Genomic DNA, 13,027 nt, shown 5'->3' with positions numbered 1-13,027 from the left:
CAAACACTGTAGGTCAGCAATTTGCTGAGCGCTGGTCCCACTTGCCCAGGGGGAAACGAGGACTGTGACAATCCACTTAAGGGGCACCATTTTCAGCACACCATGCGTCGGTAAGGGTGAGACCTAAAGGCCTGAAGGAATGTCCGGCTCCTGTGGGTGACAGCACCCCGGAAGCGAAGTACTAGGAGTACATCGCGGTGGGTGGCGCAGGCGCGTACACCAGCACAGGCAGCTGGGGGAGAACAATGAGCTACGGGGAGGAAGGGGAGGGTAAACGAATTCGGAAGTTGAGGCCCCACGCGGGAAGACAGAGCAGAACGCAGCGTTCGGAAACACCACGCTAGCCCTGTCCGAGCTCCGCACACGCCTCTGCAGGGCGCCGCCTCCGCTGCCTGGCATCAAAAGAGGCGAGCGCGAGCTGCCAAACCCCAATGCTAGTGGCGAGCCCGCAAGGTGAGGGCGGGGGAGTGCACGCCAGAGGGACGGCCAAAAACGCGACAGCGGAGAGAGCGCGCGCAGGCGCAGAGCCCCCGCCTGCCCGCTCCCGGAGCGCGGGAGAAGGCACCGAGGCCACTGAGCAGTGCCGAAGCTCCGTGAGTGGCTCCCCCGCCCCTTTCTCCCGGAGTGCACTGCGCGCGCCCGGTGGGCGGGGGGAGGGGAGGGGAGGCGGCGGTGGTAGCCATGTTGTTGTGAGTCTCTGTGTCTCAACCTCGGTACTTCGGTGGTTCGGAGGAGGAGGGGGAGGAGGAGGAGAAGGAGGAGGTGGGGCGGGGGGGGAGGGAGGTAGGTGGAGAAAGAAGATTTTGCCGCCACCGAAGGCGGAGGAGGGGGAGGACGGCCAAGAGCGACGCCGCCGTGTGCCCAACGGTCGGTGTCCCCGGCTGAGGCAGCGCGGCCGCAGCAGCCCCGTAAGTCAGCGCGCTCCCTCTCTCCGTCCTTTTGCGCTGCAGTCTGGCTTCCCGGGCTTTGTGTGGCGGCTTCGGCCGGAGCGGACGGCCGGCGGGCTGGCGGGCGCGGCCTGTAGAGTACCCGAGACGGCTGCGGCCTCGGGCCCGCTCGCACAATGCCGGGGGAGGGGTGCCGGAAGGGGGTGTGCGCCCGGTGGGGGGCTCCCCTCTCCGCTTTCCCGCTTCCTTTCCTCCCCCCTGACATAGCCTGGCGGCACTGGGGGACCGACCCAGCTCTTCGTTTCGGCGCGCTTGGGGCTGGAGACCGAGCTGTCGGTCCGCCTCAGCCCTTAGGTTCGGAAAGTGGGGGAGAGGCCTGGTGGATCCCGAGAAGCGTGCGAGTTGGAAGTGCCTGAAGAGGAAGGAGTGGGTTTACAAGAATAAGTGTGGGAATTCTCGAGGGTCCAAGTGCGTCCGGGAAAAGGTTGCAGTAGACAGGTGTGGGTATGAAAGAAACAGTGACTTAGGTCCAAGTTGTTAGGTGCCATTAGTAAAGAATATTGTGTTTTCGTTACAGGAACAGATGGTGAGATTTAGAAAAATATATAATTAAAACCAGAGAAAAGGTTAGATACTTCAAGTATTTTAGCTGTAACTTAGTATCAGAGTTGTGTCAAATATTGGAAAAATAAACTGTTACAGTTTCATGTCCAAACACTCATGTAAAAGTTACTGTTACGTTTGAAAACATCGCTAGGGGAAACCACATTTCTTAGCTTTTCTTTCTAGCAAATATTTAAGCATTTGAGGACAGTATATTGCCGACATATTAGGTGCGTAACACAGTCATGTCAATTAAAATCAGGACTTAGTAGTTTGTGAGATTTTTGTTAAGAAAATTGGTGACAGATTTTTTTGGTAAAGGCTTTTAGAGGAAGCTTTATTAGAAAAATGCTTTTAAACGATTAAGAGAAATGTAATACTTGTGAAGGTGTTGTATGTCAAGAAAAACAATTTTAATAAAGGAAGTTACTTAAGGATTTTAAAAGCTTGTTTACTGCTTAGATCCATGTTTAATAGGTGACTCCGCACCATGTGACCCCGTGTATGGAGGATGATTTAAGGAATTCTGGCCAGGAACTCTGTTAAAAATATAAAGATAAATATTTTTAATTGGCTGAGTTTCTGTTGTCAGTCTTTTAATACCTGCTGTTTTAAACGATTTACCTCATGTGCACAGTTGTCAAACAGATAATGGCATTTCCTTTATAGCAAGAATATCTTTAAAATTCCAATTTTTGGTGAAATTGAGTTGTGTAGAATGAATTGTGTTTTGATGTCTTTGAGGACAATTTTTGTATGCAGAATAGTTCCACTAATTTTTAAAAACTGAAGTTATAATTTTAGAAACCTGGTCCTTGGGCTTTTAAGTTCAGTTTTCTTACTCTACACAAGTCGAGCTATTTTATTTTTCAGTTAGATTTGCCATTAACAAACGTGCACATACCCAAATAATTTAAACTGCATTTAATTGTTTTCTAAATTTTTGTTGTTGAGAATATACGCAGTAAAACAACTGAACATTTTCTGCAAGTACAATTCATAGACATTGATTACATTCTTCAAGTTGTGCAACCCATTCTCACACTCCTTTTCTGAGTTGTTCCTCCCTCATTATCATAAACTCCCTGCCCCCTAAGGTTCCTGTCTGATCTCTCCAATTACTGTTGTCACTTTGATCCTATGTCCCCTTTGCTTAAAAGAGCTTAATGCTCAAGGCAGACATTTTTTACTAGTTAAGCTATTGTTCAGTTTTAAGATGACTTCAGGGGATATTTTTGATTTAAGGTTTACAGATTATCTCAGGGCAGTAGTTTCAGGAGTTCACCTGCCATGGCTCTGGAAAGTCTAGAGTCCATGAGAATTTGAAATTTTGTTCTGCATTTTTCCCCTTTTGATCAGGATTCATCTATGGAATCTTCGATCGAAATGTTCAGTAATGGTAGCCAGACACTATCCAGTTCTTCAGGTCTCATGGCAAAGGAGGCAATTGTTCCTGGAGGCAATTAGCCACGCATTCCATATCCTCCTCCTATGCCTGACTCCATCTGTTGCTCCAGGTGAATAGAGACCAGTTGTTGAGCCTGGAATGGCTGCTTGCAAGCTTTTAGGACCTCAGGCACTATGCAAGAACTGGGGGATAGAACAGAAGCACCAAACACCTTAGTAGGCCAGTTAACTGGGATGTCCCATGAACTGTGACCCTAAACCTCCAAACCAAGGCACCAAATCCCATGAGCTGTTTGGCTGTAAACTGCGTTTGGTTTTAATATGTGGCTTCCTTAACTCCGTTTGTCTGAGCCTGAAGTCCTCTGAGATGTTTCAATACTTTGTAAGATTTCAATGAGAACGTCTTAATTTGCTATCACATTTGGAGTTGGTCTTACAAAGTTGTCACTTAAATAGGCCAAATTCTCTTAAGCATTGCAAGTATATACAATACCAAGTAATGTAGTCTTAGCACATATATTGATATTATGATTTTGTTTTTTTGAATATTTCCATATTTGTTTATAAATCTTTCTGGTATTGGAAGATAATTTGCCTTTCTGGACTTATCATCCTGGTTAGCAGAAGTATTTATGATCAGAGATTTGGGCCAGGTGTGATGTTCAAAGCCAGTCTTCTTGGTGACCAGACTGTCTCCTTTTTATAGATACTGTGACAGGATCTTAATAATTTTAAGTAAGGTTGATTTCTGGTTCTTAGACTCAAATTATACACACTTAATTCAGGGACCTTTGAATTTGGTGGTATTTTGAGATATGCAGATATTTTTTCCATTTAACTTTAAAGGCCTTTGAACACGAATGAATTATGCATCCTTTCATATTCTTAAAACTTATTTTAAATATCTGAACATTCTTATTTTGATTGGCTTTGTCTGACTCATGCAGTTTGAATCCATTTTACTGACAAGTGTGATTAAGAGAAAAATTTTACTCATAACTCTTGTTAAATTGGTTTGTGATACTAGATTTCTTGCTGTTTTTAAGAAGGCATAAAAATAGTCTGACTTGGACCTGTCGTCCACCTCATTGCTTTTCCCTTTGATGATTTTTTAAAAGGGAACTGGTCTGACATGGCTCAACCCCTTCTTCTGTCTTTGGGAGTTTGTCCCCTACAGAAAACGACCTGCTCTGCTTCTTCATGAGCCCACTAAGGATAGACTCTGTCCCTTTTAGGAGTGCTATCTATGACTAAAAAAAAAAAAAAAAATTTTTTTTTTTTTTTGACTAGGTTAGAAAAATTAAGGGGTGTGGTGTTAGGAAACCTGCTTGGTCTAGGTCTAAATTATGCCTTCCAGCGTAGCTTTATCAGTAATAAAGGTAATATTTGGATTGCTGTTTGCCTAACCCCTGTCTCACTCATTTCTGAATTCTGGAATGGGGGAAGAATGTTTCCCCAAATCCTATCATTTAGAAGTTAATTTTTTTTCCCAATTTTATTGTGCTTTAAGTGAAAGTTTACAAATCAAGTCAGTCTCATACAAAATTTTATATACACCTTGCTATATACTTCTAGTTGCTCTCCCGCCAATGAGGCAGCATACTCCTTCACTCTGCTCTCTATTTTCGTGTCCATTCAGCCAGCTTCTGACCCCCTCTGCCCTCTCATCTCCTCTCCAGACAGGAGCTACCCACATAGTCTCATGTGCCTACTTGATTCAAGAAGCTCACTCTTCACCACTCTCATTTTCTGTTTCATAGTCTGGTCCGTTCCCTGTCTGAAGAGTTGGCTTTGGGAATGGTTCCTGTCTTAGGCTAACAGAAGGTCTGGGGACCACGACCTCTGGGGTCCTTCCAGTCTCAGTCAGACCATTAAGTCTGGTCTTTTTACAAGAATTTGAGGTCTGCATTCCACTGCTCTCCTTCTCCTCGGGGGTTCTCTATTGTGGTCCCTGTCAGGGCAGTCATTGGTTGTAGCCGGGCACCATCTAGTTCTTCTGGTCTCAGGCTGATGTAGTCTCTGGTTTATGTGGCCCTTTCTGTCTCTTGGGCTCATAATTACCTTGAATCTTTGGTGTTCTTCATTCTCCTTTGCTCCAGGACCAATTGATGCATCTTAGCTGGCTGCTTGCTAGCATTTAAGACCCCAGATGCCACTCTCCAAAATGGGAAGCAGAATGTTTTCTTAATAGATTTTATTATGCCAGTTGACTTGGACATCCCCTGAAACCATGGTCCCCAAATCCCCACCCCTGCTATGCTGTCCTTCGAAGTGTTCAGTTTATTCAGGAAACTTCTTTGCTTTTGGTTTAGTCCAGTTGTGTTGACCTCTCCTGTATTGTATGTTGTCTTTTCCTTCACCTAAAATAATTCTTACCTACTATCTGATTAGTGAAAATGCCTCTCCCTCCCTCCCTCCCTCCCACCATCTCCACTCTCATAACCATCAAAGAGTATTTTCTTCTCTGTTTCAACTATTTTTCAAGTTCTTGTAATAGTGGTCTTATACAATATTTGTCCTTTTGCAACTGACTAATTTCACTCAGCGTAATGCCTTCCAGATTCCTCCATGTTATGAAGTGTCTCATAGATTCATCATTGTTCTTTATCGATGCATAGTATTCCATTGTGTGAATATACCATAATTTATGCATTCGTCCGTTGATGGGTATCTTGGTTGCTTCCATCTTTTTGCTATTGTAAACAGTGCTGCAGTGAACATGGGTGTGTGCATATCTGTTCATGTAAAGGCTCTTAATTTTCTCGGATATATTCCAAGGAATGGGATTACTGGATCGTATGGTAGTTCTATTTCTAGTTTTTTAAGGAAGCGCCAAATCGATTTCCAAAGTAGTTGTACCATTTTATATTCCCACCAGCAGTGTATACGTGTTCCAGTCTCTCCCCATCCTCTCCAACATTTATTATTTTATGTTTTTTGGATTAATGCCAGCCTTGTTGGAGTGAGATGAAATCTTATTGTAGTTTTGATTTGCATTTCTCTAACAGCTAATGATCGTGAGCATCTCCTCATGTATCTGTTAGCTACCTAAATGTCTTCTTTACTGAAGTGCCTGTTCATACCCTTTGCCCATTTTTTAATTGGGTTGTATTTTTGTAGTTGAGTTTTTGCAGTATCATGTAGATTTTAGAGATCAGGTGCTGATCAGAAATGTCATAGCTAAGAACTTTTTCCCAGTCTGTAGGTAATCTTTTTACTCTTTTGGTGAAGTCTTTGGATGAGCATAGGTGCTTGATTTCTAGGAGCTCCCAGTTACCTAGTTTCTCTTCTGCATTGTTAGTGATGTTTTGTATACTGTATATGCCAAGTATTAGGGCTTCTAGCGTTGTCAGTATTTTTTTAGAAGTTAATATTTTAATAGCGATCTTTGTATTTGGCATTATAGATAGAAAACAACTTTTATTTAAATAATTTATTGATTGTAGTTGAAAGGTGAATTTACAGAGAAATAATGCTTTCAGACTTTTCCAGTAAAAGAAACACTGTATAGAATTGATTATGTATAGGTAGGTGCGTTATAAATGTTTTTCCTTAGGAAAGTTTTAGGTATAGAGTAAAAAGTGAAAATGATATGTAAACTAAAAATGATTGGGATTACAGTAGCTAAGTTTGCAGAGGTGGAACATACTAAAAACTAAAAAATACTGTTTAGAGACATGATTAATATATTTTTCTCTTAGTAATTTTTTCTTCCATAACTGAAAAGACCCAACTTTTTTAATAAATGAAAAATTAAGACTTGCCTAATTAAACACACGTGTCACCTTCCGGAGAGTCATTTTACTTCTTAATGAAATTGAAGAAAACTTTTTTTGTAAATGAAGAGTTTCGTCTGACCCTTGCTTGACTGTTTTTTATGTTCTTCTAAAATGACCTAGGAATTAAAGCATGTTGGCAAAAGAATAGTGTCCTTAGTACATACCACTTTTGGAAATTTAACTACTGTGATCCCATCCAATTTAGTTTACATATCATTTGTTTTCACTTCTGAGTACCAAAGTATATAAAATATTGGAGGAGGTTGGGAAGAATTGTTTCCTTTTTTTAGTCCTGAGAAACACCAATAAATAAGTAGAGGACCTCATTGAAGAGTTGTTAGCTGCCGTGCAGTGAACTTCCAAATCATGGCAACCCAGCAATTCCACTCTTAGGTATATACTCTGGAAACCTAAAAGTAGTGACACAAACAGAAATATATACACCCATGTTCATAGCAGTATTCACAGTAGCAAAAAGTAGTAGTAGAAACAACCTAAGTGCCCATCAGTGGATGAATGGATAAACAAAATGTGGTACATACATACAGTGGAATACTACTCATCCTTAAGGAGAAGTGAAGCCTTGATGCATGCCACAACATGGATGAACCTCGAAGACATCATGCTGACTGAAGTAAGTCAATTACAAAAGGAGGAATACTGTATGACCTCACTCGTATGAAATGATAGGAATAGGTAAATACATAGAGACCTGTGATTATTAGTGGTTACCTGGGTTGGGAGGGGGGAAGAGGGAATCATTCTCAGGGAAGTAGCGAAATTATGTCTCTGGTGATGGGGAAATCGGCATCGAATAAGGGTAATGGTTATACAACCTGACTAAGGTAGCTGATGTTGCTAAAGTCATATACCAGAAAAAGGGCAAAATAGCAAATGTTGTGTTATACATAATTTTACAACAGTAGCAACAACAACAAACAAGATTGCAGTTGCCAGTACTACTTAGGTACAACCAAAGGCCTCATGGGATTAGTTCTCGTGGTTAGAATGCTTTAGGTTCATGGCTTCGTGGGACCATCCAGCCAATTGGCTTAACACTGTTCTTAGAGTTTCTTTTCTACTCCCTGGTTTGGCAAATAGTGCCTGGAGTCTTATAAGCTTGTGAGCAGCCATTCTTGATAAAATAGTCTCTGTTTGCCTGGCGCAGCGGAAGAAGGAGACCGAGGAATCTGAGAAGGAACTGGACTTCAGGTTTAGTTGCCTCCATGTGCTACTACTGCCTTCTTTGCCATGAGATCAGAAGAATTGGATTGTGGCCTGCTGTCATTACTGAATGTTTTCATCAAGGACTCAGTAGATGGGCCTGTTCCAGTTTTAGTGTAATAAATTGCTTTCATCCAAAGGGGAGTCTTAAATCCTTTAATGGAATCTGTAAATTATGTTGATCCTGAGCCAGCAAAAATAAGAATAGTATTTCAAAGCCTGTTGCTGTCAGTTGAATTCCGACTCACATTGACCCTATAGGACAGAGTAGAACTACCCCATAGTTTCCAAGGAGTGGCTGGTGAATTTGAACTACCGACCTTTTGGTTAACCACTGCGCCACCATGGCTCCTGCCAAGGATGTGTTGTTTGCTAATTTTCATCTGAAGTTTGGTTGAAAGGCTATTCGTGAGTATTGTTTGAAGAACGTTTAGTGCATTTGTTACTCTGGACATTCTAAATTGTATCTTTTCATCAAGCTAGACTACCAGAAACTTGCATTTTTGGGAGTTGCAGGCCTATTATGTGCCAGATACTGTCCTTAGTTGTTGGTGATACAAGTAGCGATAAGATGATATGGCCCTTATTATGAGTTTACAGTATAGTGGAGAGAAAGATGCTTAAACTGGCCATTTCAGGGTAATATATGAAGACTGGGAGTTCTAGCATTCTTAATTGTGTTCGTGTCAGACCCGTAGGTACATGGATCAAGAGGCCGTCCCTTTAAGAGACCAAGGGGATAGTTTGTGGTTCAGAACTTATTCAGTTTGTATGCTGAACAAATAATTGTGAAGCAGGGCCTATATGAAGAGAAATGTCACATCGAGATTGAAGGAAGACTTATTAACTACCTGAGATATGCAGATAACATAATCTTGCTTGCTGAAATTGGAGACGACTTAAGGCATTTACAGACTACAGCCTTCAGTATGGATTAGGCATGAATGTGAAGAAAATGAAAATCCTCAAAACTGGACTGAGAAACAATATTATGATAAATGGAGAAGAAACCAAAGTTGTCAACGATTTCATTCTAATAGGATCGACAATCAGTACCCATGGAACAGCAGTCAAGAAGTCAGATAATGCGTAACATTGGAAAAACTGCTGCAAAAGACCTCTTTAAAGTGTTAAAAAGCAAAGATGTCACTTTGATGACTAAGGTGCACCTGACCCAGGCCCTGGCCTTCAGTTGCCTCTTATGCATGCAAAAGGAGGGCAGTGAAAAAGGAAGACAGAAGAATTGATACATACAAACTGTGGTGTTGGTGAAGAGTATTGAACTTATCGTGGACTGCCAGAAGAACGAATAAATCAGTCTTAAAAGAAATTCAACCAGAATGCTCCTTAGAAGCAAGGACGGCGAGACTTCATCTTGCTTTCTTTGGATACATCATCAGGAAAGAGCAAATGCTAGAAAAGGACATCATGCTTGGTAAAAAGGGTCAGTGCAAACAAGGGAAACCCTCAATAAGATAGATGGATTGATAGTAACCACAATGATGAACTCAAACATGCCAATCATCATGATGATGACACAGGACCGGGCATCGTTTCATTCTGTTATTTGTAAGGTCACCACAAGTTAGAGCTGACTCATTGACAACTAACAACATACTAAATGCCACGGAGGCGGGCCTGCAAGTCCTGTGGACCCAGACTGCAGAGATCAGGAAGAGCATCCCAAAAGACTTAAACCCCACTACTGTCACGTCGTTCCAACCCATAGTGACCCTAAAGGACAGAGTAGAACTGCCTCACAGGGTTTCCAAGGTTGTAATCTTTATGGAAGCCAACTGCCACATCTTTCTCCGTCAGAGCAGCTGGTGAGTTTAAATCGCAAACCTTTTGGCTAGGACCTGAGCACTTAACCACTGTTCCACCAGGGCTCCTCCAAAAGACTTAGAGAAGTTAATTTAGTCAAGAGACAGTTGAAATGGCATTCAGCCAGAGGAATTAGTCTGCACAGTGACACTGATAAGGGAGAATGACAGATCTTAAAGTGGAGGTAGGGAGAAGGATTGGCAAAAGATAAAACTGGGGAGATAGGCAGGGCCTCACCAGACTTAAGGGTCTTATATATTTGGACAGTCCAGAGGAATTCAGGAATCCAGGATTTTAAATTAGGAAGATTTAGACCATAATGTCCTAAAGCACCTTGTGTTAGGAGTTATGTACTTGACTTCTTGAGAAACTAAGTACGCTTATATAAAGCTTGGCATGTGCTGTTGGGGTGTTGTTGAGGATATTTTCTGTTACAACCCTGTCTGCTATAATACCCTATATGATACCTTTCTTTTAAAGCTTAGTGCTAGGAATAAGGTTGCTTCCAGGAAATTAGTATGATTTTCCCTGTGGATAATGAGAATTGTATGTAACTTACTGTTGTTTTTTCTCCCATTTTATCTTTGGAACTTCAGAAGTTAGAATTGAATTTACAATTTTTGGCAAGTTTGTAATTTTTTTTTTTAATATTTTTGTTGTTATTCAGTAGTTGCTTCCTTCTTTCCTTAAATTTAGCTTTGTTTTATTGCATGTATTTCCTACAGGATACTTAGAAATTTTTGGAAGAAGTTATATTTTTGTAACAAATATAGGGTAAATTTTCATTTAAATTTTACCCAAGAATCTTTTTCTACCAAATGGGCTTTTTGTTGTTGTTGAGTATAACTTCATATTTAGTCCTTGAAACAAATTTCATGTTTTGGTTTTTATTTCAGACATTGCAACCTAGGTGTTTGATTTTGTTGTTGTTGCTTTTTTAAGCAATGCGTTTTTTAAAAACTTCACTTTCTTTAGGATATTGGCTTATCTCACTTAAAGTTTTTAGGAAATAAATGATCACCGATTCAAGCCTTATTCTCGAGTATTTGGGGAACTTTAAAATCACAATTTACGCCCACCACCTAAAAGATTGCTCTTACTTAATTCAAATATTTGTACAGCCCCTGTATTTTTCTTAGAATATTCAGAATGGTCATAAAAACTAAACATAGTTTAGAGTTTTTAACTGTCATAAGTTGTGGGTTTCCCTAAACAAAAATTAAATTATTACTCTACCCAGCCTGTATGAGAAAGCTGAAATATGTTATATAAACCCATTCCTTCATTTTCTTTTAAGTTTTACTGGAAATGACTAGAAATACTGTTTCTCAAAATGCCTGCTTTCTTTGTTAACATATTTGTAGAAGAAAGTTGTACTATCGGGTTAAAGTTAAAGAGTTTTCCTTGTAGGACTTCTCAGAGCTTTTACTATGCTGATGACACTAGGAAAGGGAAAGGAAAAGATGACCACAAGAATGAACGTGTGCTCAAAGTGCTTGCAGAAGAATAAGTGCTGCTGGGGAGCAGCATATCCTAAATTTATTTGACTAGGAACCCCTTTTTTCAAAGAACACATTATGTGAGCTGGTGTTTAAGTAATACACTTTGGAAAATTCTAGTCTAAAGAAAAAATCGTATTAAAATTGCATTAAAGTCTTCTGCTTAAAAAGATTTTAATCTTTTTCTAGTTCGCACACCACGCACACAAAGGTAACTTCTTTAGTTCCCTTTGTTACAGCCTACTTAACATTTCTGAAGTTATTTTTCCTTGGCACTATAGTAACTTGAATTGATTCTGTGTTAACAATTGAAAATTACTAGATAGGGTGTTAAACTAGTACTAATACCATGAGCTGAAAATAGCACACAATCTCTTGTTTTCTATTCTGTGATAAAGCCTCTAAACTATAACATATATGAGCTGAACTTATATAGGACCTTTAAAAACAAAAACAAAACTTAGTTTTGGTAACTTCACTAAAGCCTTATAACACAGAGATACTAAGGCCAACATGAATCCTTGGGTGGTGCAGTCGGTTAACATGCTTGGCTACTAACCAAAAGGTTGGAGGTTGGAGTCTACCCAACCTGATATTCTAATTGTGAAAAATCAGCCATTGAAAACCCTATGGACTACAATTCTCCTCTGATACCCATGAGCTTTCCAGGACTTGGAATTCACTCAAGGGCAACTGGTTCTTTTTCATCTCTTCCTTACCAGAGTTAAGTTAGGTGTTCCTTTAAGACTTTACCCAAACATATATAGCCATCTACACTGCCTACCCTTTAAACAAAAATGGGATCATATGGTAAACATGCAATTTGGTGTTTCTATTTAATATAGGGAAACCCTGGTGGCATAGTGGTTAAGTGTTAAGGCTGCTAACCGAAACGTTGGCAATTCCGATCCACCAGGCACTCCTTGGAAACTCTATGAGGCAGTTCCTCTCTGTCCTGTAGAGTCGCTAAGAGTCGGAACCGACTCATCGGCAACAGGTCATAATAAAATGTATTAGTATATGCAACTTTTTTTTTTTAATAACTTGTAATTTTAGTGCACTTTACCATATTATCAAACCATTGTTCTGTTGTTCAGTTGAGGGTGTTCAGTTTCTGTTTTTGAATCACTGCAAACAATGCCACAGTAAATACTCTTACAAGTTTTTTTAAAACATTGGTGCTGTTTACATAAGGTAATTCCCAGAAGAGGGATTGCTGGGTCAAAGGCTTTTATATTGATTTTTAAATAAACAGAAAAGAATATGTCCACTTATTAGGTTGGGTCTTCAATACTGTAGAAAGCATGTATATTTCATATATCATCTCATTTAGTCTTCACAGTAACCCTATGAAAAAAGCAATTGTAATTTTATAATGGAGGAAACAGGCTTACAGAGTCTGTAATTGGCCTGAGTTCATTTAGCTAGTTAGAGCCAAACTGGAGCTGTATTCTAAATCTTGTACTTTTTTCTTTTTCTGTTAAACAGTAATAATAATAATTAAAAAAAAAAAAAAAGTTCCCATTGAGTTGATTCCGACTCATAGTGACCCTATAGGACAGAGTAGAACTGCCCCAAGGAATTTCCAAGGAACCAGCTGCTGAATTCAGACCGTTTACCTTTTTGTTAGCAGCCAAACTCTTAACCATTGGGCTCCACCATAATAAATGGTACTAAATTTTTTTTAGTCAGAAAACCACTAGGGGTTTCTGGATATATTCCTTAGCCATAGGTAGTATGGTGATATATAAGAATTTTAAGTCCGCATAGGAAAGCATCACCTGGAGAGCTTAAAAAATCTGTA

At 40.3% G+C, this 13,027-nt stretch overlaps 1 protein-coding gene across 13 annotated transcripts in view; it reads left to right on the top strand.

Moving 5' to 3' along the window:
• Window positions 1–299: 299 nt before the first annotated feature.
• Window positions 300–13,027, top strand: part of PUM2 (pumilio RNA binding family member 2) — a 103,370-nt gene continuing 90,642 nt past the window's right edge. For 6 of the 13 annotated variants that reach the window (XM_023550453.2, XM_023550452.2, XM_010591944.3 and 3 more), the window contains exon 1: window positions 798–908. The gene's annotated coding sequence lies outside the window, so the exon portion shown is untranslated. Of the gene's footprint in view, window positions 454–548; window positions 594–666; window positions 690–797; window positions 909–13,027 lie in introns of those variants that run through there. The other 7 variants (XM_023550455.2, XM_023550456.2, XM_064295069.1 and 4 more) reach the window with 5 other exon arrangements.

The sequence above is a fragment of the Loxodonta africana genome, chromosome 12, assembly GCF_030014295.1.
Source record: "Loxodonta africana isolate mLoxAfr1 chromosome 12, mLoxAfr1.hap2, whole genome shotgun sequence".
Taxonomy (NCBI): domain Eukaryota; kingdom Metazoa; phylum Chordata; class Mammalia; order Proboscidea; family Elephantidae; genus Loxodonta; species Loxodonta africana.
This window is presented reverse-complemented; position numbering and strand designations above follow the sequence as displayed.